This window comes from Corylus avellana, chromosome ca7, assembly GCF_901000735.1.
Source record: "Corylus avellana chromosome ca7, CavTom2PMs-1.0".
Classification (NCBI taxonomy): Eukaryota; Viridiplantae; Streptophyta; class Magnoliopsida; order Fagales; family Betulaceae; genus Corylus; species Corylus avellana.
Window position 1 is genome coordinate 15176084 of NC_081547.1, and position 8233 is coordinate 15184316.

An 8233-nucleotide genomic window follows, 5' to 3' on the forward strand; every position below is an offset into this window, starting at 1 on the left:
CCCTATAAATAGACCCTCTATTCATCCAAATAAAGGGGGGAGAAGCAAGCACAAGCTCGGGAGAAGAATTGGAAGCTAGATCAAAAAGTGTTTTGGGTTTTTTTTCTCTTCCCCATTTATTTTATTGTGTAGCTAGTACTTTAGTTAGGGCTCGATTGAAGCCCCAATCATGTCTCTTTAGGATTGCAATATTGGTGTCTTTGCTACAATTATATTTTGGATATTTAACTTGATTAATTCTATGTTATTGGATTCCTCACATGAATGTTCTTGATCATCATATGCTTGTGGTCTAGATGTGTTATTTAAGTCAATTTGGATAACCGAGTCCTAGGCTTAATAAAGTGACAAAAGAACCCTATCACAGGTTCTTGGATTAATCAACATGGAGAACCGGGAGTAGATTTATGCTTTCTTAAAGAACAACTTAATGTAATGCTAAATCCTTTGAGAGAAAAAAGAATTAGAGTAGATACCATGCCTAATTCATTGCTTACGAAAATCAATAGCTTATGGAGTAGATACCATGCCCGTAGGTTGGCAAACATTGGGTATCTTCATATGATTGGAACATTGGCATATTGTTTATCTTATTCGAGTATGGTTAGCGGTGGACATCAAAACCCTACCCTTTTATTCTTTTTATTTTTATCTTTTATTTATTTTATTCTTATTATTTCAATTCAACCTGTGACATCTTGTTTAATTCAGTAAATTAAATAGGAAAATCATTCTAAGCATAATTTCATTAATCCTCGTGGGAATGATCTCGTATTTGCCTACTATACGATCGTTTTGATCTTCTGCACTTGTGAGTAAAATGTAGCAAATATTCGTCTATTAATTTAGGTCGGTAATTGTCACAAAAAGTTTTTGGCGCTGTTGCCGGGCATTGTGTTAAATTTTGTTTATAAATTTTTCCTTTAGTTTAGTTAATTTGTTTTAAATTTCATTATTTTTTTTCTTTTTGTTTCTGTTTAAATTTAAGTTTGTTTAAATTTTAATTTTTTTTCTAATATGTTTTTGTTTTATGGTCTTCATTCTATTATTGTCTGCAGTAGTGCGATCGAGCGCAGCTCTGCGATCGATTGCATATCCACAAAGATTGAGCGCACTTGTCCAGACAACAGCACTAAAGCTGCTGTAAATCTGTTCTATTTTTTTCTTTTCTTTTCTTTTCTTTTTTCTTCTTTGTCGTAGTGCTATTAAGCGCACCTCCAGATAGCAATACTGAAGCTGTTGTAATTTTTGAATATGTTCTTGTTATTTTTTATGCAGGGTCATCGATCTCAGAATTTAGCCATTATTCCATATGATCCAGAAATTGAACGAAGCTTTCAACAAAGACAAAGAGAAAACGCCGAAACAGAAGAAGAATTCGAAGTTGAGGAAAGGATGGAGGAAGAACATGTTGAGAATCCACCGCCGGTGTGAAGACCTATGAAAAGTGCCTTCATTCCCGAAAACCTCAACCAACCATCATGCATTGATTTCCAGCTCATTGTGTAGAGCAATTACAATTTATCTCCACATCTGCTCAATATGGTTCCACAGTGTAGAGGCACACCTCTAGAGGACCCATATCTGCACCTTCAGGATTTTGTCGACCTATGTAAAACATAGAATATTTATGGTCTAACCGCAGAAGGAATTAGGTTAATTCTTTTTCCTTGTCCTTCAAAGATAATGCTAAGCTATTGTTAAATTCTCTGGCTGCAGGTTCTATTCACAACTGGGAGGAGTTGGCCACAAATTTCTTAGAGAAGTTCTCCCAAAAATAGTAGCACTGAAGCTACCACCAAAAGCGATCGAGCCACAAGCAGAAAGAGCTCGAGCGCACCTGTCCGGATTAGTGGTACTAAAGCCACTTTATGCATTGAAAAGCAATATCCTTTGAGATTTTATGTTTTGTTTTTGTTTTATTTTCTTTTGATTTGGTTAGTTTTTGTTTTATTTTTATATTTTTAGTTTTCCTTTGTTTTGTTTTAGTAGTTTGTTTTCAGGGACAAGTGTTTTTCCATTCAAGTTTAGGGGTATGCTACGAGCCATACCAATTCCAACCAGTTTTCTCATCTTTCGGGTATAATCTTTCCATTTTTTCTGCACATTGATGAAAATGTGGAATTCAAGTTTGGGGGTCCATTTTTTCTGAAAAAATAAAATAAAATGCATGTTCATGTTATTCTTGAGATTTTGGTTGATCTAAAAACTGTGATTTGAATTTCATTGCTGAGCATAAAATTTTGAACACTTGATCTGATGGCAAGAATTCTAAGTCTTGTTACTTACTTTTGACATTTGAAAATTCACTTGTTTGGATTTTAATTGCCACAAGCACATTAACACACAGTTTGTGAGGTATGACATGTGAACCTGATTGTGTATGCTTTCAATGGCTTGGGTGAAGCTAGGTGATTTATTGGATGGATACTTTGGCATAAATTAAAATAAAAATAAAAATTGATTATAGTGAGATTTTCACTAAGTAACTATGCATCTTGCCTCATTAAGCAATGAGTGTTCACGTTGAAAGGTGAAAATTTTCATTTGGTTAAAGTCATTGCTAGTTTGGTTCCATAGCCTTTTTGACTCAAGTTAGTAAGTCCTTAGGGGTGTCTTTACACCTAATGCCCTAAAACCATCTGGTTTGGGAGTCATTGGTTTAACACTCGTTACATGGGTCAATTAGAAAGCTTAAGGGAACTAAGCATTGCACAGCCTAACCAAAAAGAAAGAAAAGAAAGTTATGCATTGGTTATTTATTCCTATGAAATCCCAGTGAACTTTGAGGTATTGAGTCATTGCACATTGGAAATAATTTGGAAGCCTCACAATTATGTGTTAGTTCATTTCATACAAAATTGAACTTGTGATGCCTTAGCCTGTCTTTTGTAAGTAATTAGACTTTAAAATTCTAATTCATTGTGAAGATGGAGTTTGTTGTTTTAAGTGATACTTTAATCTTATGGATGACATGAACTTTTCGTAATGTTTGTGGGTAACATTTCTATTAAACCCTCACGAAATTTCACTCGATCGACTAAGGATGCCTAGGGGTTTAAAAAGCTTGTTGCATACGATAAATGCAAGCGTGTTTCCCACGACAAATGAGGTAGAGTAGTATTTGTTTTATGCTATTTTTATTTTTAGTTTTGTATTGCTAAGAGACTAGCAATATGTAAGTTTGGGGGTGTGATAAGTGCTGAATGTTACACATTTTAACCCCTTAATTCACATATGTTGATCTCTTAGTTTTGTTATTATTTGATGTTTTGTGTTCTTTTTGTGTTTTCTGACATTTTTAGGGTTTTTGAAGAAAACAAGCATTTCCAGCAAGTTTTAGACTTAAAATACATTTTTAGGAAAAGCTGGAAGCTGAGATTGATCCCAGGCAACACTAGGCTCGAGCGCACCTGCGTTTGAGTGCACAAGCAACAAAATCGAGCACAGCCATGCGCTCGAGCAGCAAACTCAGTAGGATCGATCGCAGACCTGTGATCTAGCACACCCTCCTGCGATCGAGTGCAGTCATGCACTGGGCAGCTGAGGACACAGTTTTGCACGGTTTCACTAGAATGAAATTCCAACTCTATTGTTGAGTTGTTAAGCTGCACTAGAACGTCTAGGGTTGTTCCAAACCCTATAAATAGACCTTCTATGTTAGGAAATTAATCATATTTCCCAAAACCCATGAGATGCAAAAAATAAGAAGAATGTGGAATAACAAAAGTAAGCAATCACACACGACACAAAGATTTAAGTGCTTCAGCTTAACAAGTCAACATCCACTAGCGGAGACGACCCCTATCAAAAGATAGAGTACAAAAATAGTAGAGAGAAAATCACTCAGATTCCAATGCCCCAATACACCCAAATTTCACTATCACACAAGAGAGATTATTCTCAAAATAGAATACAAAAGACAGATGCACAATCTCTTCTTTTGCTGGAACAGATGGCGGCTCATCTCTATTTTCTTCTCTCACTCTGCAGCACCTTTTTCTTCTAATCACTTTTTTTGGCTCCTCCAAAAAACCACCAAGAAGAAAACACCGTGGCAGCCCTTGTACCTCCTTATCTCAAATTCTCTCTTTTTCTCCTCCCTTTGGTGCTCAAATATATTCATGTTTGGCACACACAAATTCACCTTGTGCTTTTTTCCTTATATAGAAGCTTAACTCTCCTTTTACATGTTGGTCTAGGACTCCTACTATAAGTCAAACAAGGAGTCCAAGTACACATTGGAGAAGGACTCCAAAACCCACAAGTAAAGGATCAAACCGGTTGAACTAAGAACCTCTCCTACTTGAAGAAGGAGACAAACCACTAGGTCCCACCATGACTTTTAATTCAAGTCATACTTAACAATCTCCACCTTGACTTGAATCCCATCAAGTCTACCAAAACGTGTCTCCTCCGGATGGATGTCTCACCCTCAGCCCCCAAGGGCAATCACACTCCACAAGTGTCCCTCAAGTCCAAGCGCCTCTTGAACTTGAGCATAGGACTTGATTTAGACATACACCATGCCTCCCTATTAGTCCCGAAGACCATACAACTTTCTCTAATGACTCTTTCTTCTTGTAGACCCATCTGCACCCTTTAGCATTCTTTCCCTTGGGTAATTCTGTCGATTCCCAAGCTTTACCTTTCCGTAGTAACTCTACCTCTTTTAGCGTACCATCCTAAACAAACGATGGATCTCCACTACTAGCTGTCAAAGCAAAAGAAACCATATCCTCAAAGCCATACCGCTTTGTTGCTTTTCAATCACGTTTCTCTTTGCCTCTTGCTAAAGAATAAGACTCTTCCTAGTGCTATTAGTCTCTTGAAGATTCTCTGTCATCACATTAATCTGTGAGTGAACACTATTCATCAAGCTCCACCTCCATGAATTGTTTCTCTGTTTGCACTGTCCTTTTAGAAAGACCATCTAAGTTAACAAACTTAGACTTTTTCAGCTTTTGCTTTGTAACTTCATGTTCTGCACTTGACCCATCCTTGTACATAGCACACTCATTAAAAGTCACATTCTGACTTCTAATGATCTTTCGCTTTTGATCATCCCAAAATCGATAATCGAATGCATCATCTCCATACCCAATGAAGAAACACTTACTAGACTTACCGTCTAGTTTACTCTGAGTATCAGACTCATCATGGACATACGAAGCACAACCAAAAACTTTCAAATGTGAAATATTTATCTCTTTTCCACTTCAGACTTCTTCAATAGTCTATGGCTCAGGGGAACAGAAGGCCCCCTATTTATCAGGTATGCAGCAGTGCTCACTGCATCAGCCTAGAAAGTCTTTGTTAACCCAGCATGGAATCTCAAACTCCTGGCACGCTCATTGAGAGTCTTGTTCATGCACTCAGCCATGCCATTTTGTTGCGGTGTTCTCGGGATAGTTTTCTCCATTCTAATCCCATTCACTGCGCAAAACTGTTTAAACCCCCTGTCTTCGTATTCTCCTCCATTGTCTGATCTCAAATGCTTGAGCTTCAAGCCCGTTTCAGTCTCAACCATAACCTTCCATTTCTTAAAAGTCTCAAATACATCAAATTTACTTTTCAAGAAATAAACTCATACCTTCCTGCTTGAGTCATCAATAAATGTGATGTAATACCACGAGCCTCCAAGAGATGCCACGAGTGCGGGACCCCACAAATCCATGTGTACCAGCTCCAGCATTCCAAACTTAGGTGTTTTGTCAACTTTCATGAAACTCACCTTCTTCTACTTCCCTAGGATGCAGCCTTCACACAAATCAGACTCAACTGACTTCAACTCAAATAGTTTCCCCTTCGACATAACTACCTTCATCTCTTTCTCGCTCATGTGCCCAAGCCTTAGGTGCCATAGTTTTGAGTCAGCACCCGTATCTGCAGCAGCAACTGTATCCTTGTTGTTCGTTGTCATATAGAGAGTACCCATTTTATGACCATGAGCCAAAATCATGGCTCCCTTGCTGACCTTCCACTTTCCACTGTGGAAATGAATTGAATGCCCTTCCTCATCAAGTTGTCCCATTGAAATCAGATTCTTCTTCAGCTCCGAAACATGCATGACCTTCTGCAGCTTCTATACTGAGTCACTGTGAACTCTAATGCGAATATCGCCTAGGCCCACAATATCCAGCGCTGTTCCGTCAGCCAAATACACCTTCCCAAAATCTCTACCAACATAGTTGTCGAGAATTTCACGGATCGCTGTCGTATGAAAAGATACTCTTGAGTCTAAGACCCAAGGATCAAGGGGATAGTCAACAGAGAGAAGTAGGGCATCATATACTTTTTCTGTCACTACATTTGCATAATCGTTCTCAATCTCCTTCCTTGATTCCTTGCAATTCTTCTTGCAGTGGCTAGTCTTGCCACAATTCCAACACTCAGGTTGTTGGCCGAATCTGAATTTGCTTCTCCCTTTTCTGGAATTTGATCTGCCTTGACCAGTGTTTCTATCTTGTCCTCTGCCTTGAGTCTCGAGGTTTAAAGTAGCACCAGAACAAGAGACTTCACCCACATCTCTTCTGCGAACCTCTTCATTGAGATGATGTGCCACTGAAGTCCTTTCCGTCATCTTTAGGTTGAACAATTTCTTCATCAGATGCACCTTGTTGTTAGCCGACGGCTTCTCATACATGTTTGACAAAGCCACCATTAGACCTGTTGTGGTCTTCTCCTTTACAACGTTGTGTGCAACTGATTTTGACAGTGATAACCTGATAACTACTAGGGCTTTACGATCAAGCAGAGCCCACTCGCTATTATACATGTCGTCGGGTTGTTCTTCCAAAAGAGGTTGATGAAGATCCTTTTCATAAAGAATATCTCCAATCTATACCTTCCAATACCAAAATCTTTGCCATCGAACTTCTCGATTCCCATCTTTCCTTCTTCACCTACCATCGCTCCCACTCGAATCAAAAGCTCTGATACCAGTTGTTAGGAAATTAATCCTATTTCCCAAGACCCATGAGATGCGAAAAATAAGAAGAATGCGGAATAACAAAGATAAGCAATCACACATGACACAAAGATTTAAGTGGTTCGGCTTAACAAGCCTACACCCACTGGCGGAGACGACTTGGAGAAAATCCATTATCAAAAGATGGAGTACAAAAATAGTAGAAAGAAAATCACTCAGATCCCAAAGTCCTAATACACCAAAATCTCACCATTACATAAGAGAGATTATTCCCAAAATATAATACAAAAGACAGATGTACAAACTCTCCTTTTGCTGGAACAGATGGCGGCTCATCTCTATTTTCTTCTCTCACTCTGCAACACCTTTTTCTTCTAATCACTTGTTTTTGGCTCCACCAAAAAACCACTAAGAAGAAAACACCGTGGCAGCCCTTGTACCTCCTTCTCTCAAATTCTCCCTTTTTCTCCTCCCTTTGGTTCTCACATATATTCATGTTTGGCATACACAAATTCACCTTGTGCTTTGTTCCTTATATAAAAGCTTAACTCTCCTTTTACTTGTTGGTCTAGGACTCCTACTATAAGTCAAACAATGAGTCCAAGTACACATAGGAGGACTCCAAAACCCACAAGTAAAGGAGCAAACCGGTTGAGCTGACAAACCACTAGGTCCCACCATGACTTTTAATTCAAGTCATACTTAACACTCTATTCGTCCAAATGAAGAGGGGGGGGGGGAGAGAAGAAAATACAAGCTCGGGAGAAGAATTGGAAGCTAGATCAAGAAGAGTTTTGGGTTTTTCTTCTCTTCCCCAATTATTTTATTATGTAGCTAGTACTTTAGTTAGGGTTCGATTGAAGCCCTAATCATGTCTCTTTAGGATTGCAATATTGGCGCCTTTGCTACAATTATATTTTGGATATTTAACTTGATTATTTCTATGTTATTGAATTCCTCACATGAATGTGCTTGATCATCATATGCTTGTGGTGTGGATTTGTTATTTAAGTCAATTTGAATGACCGAGTTCTGGGCTTAATAAAGTGACAAAAGAACCCCATCACAGGTTCTTGAATTAAGCAACATGGAGAACCGCGAATAGCTACCATGCCCTAGGCTTCATGTGGTTGTCGATTTCCATAGATTTATGCTTTCTTGAAGAACAACTTAATGTAATGCTAAATCTTTTGAGAGAAAAGAATTAGAGTAGATACCATGCATAATTCGTTACTTAGGAAAACCAATAGCTTAAGGAATAAATATCATGCCCTTAGGTTGGCAAACATTGGGTATCTTGAT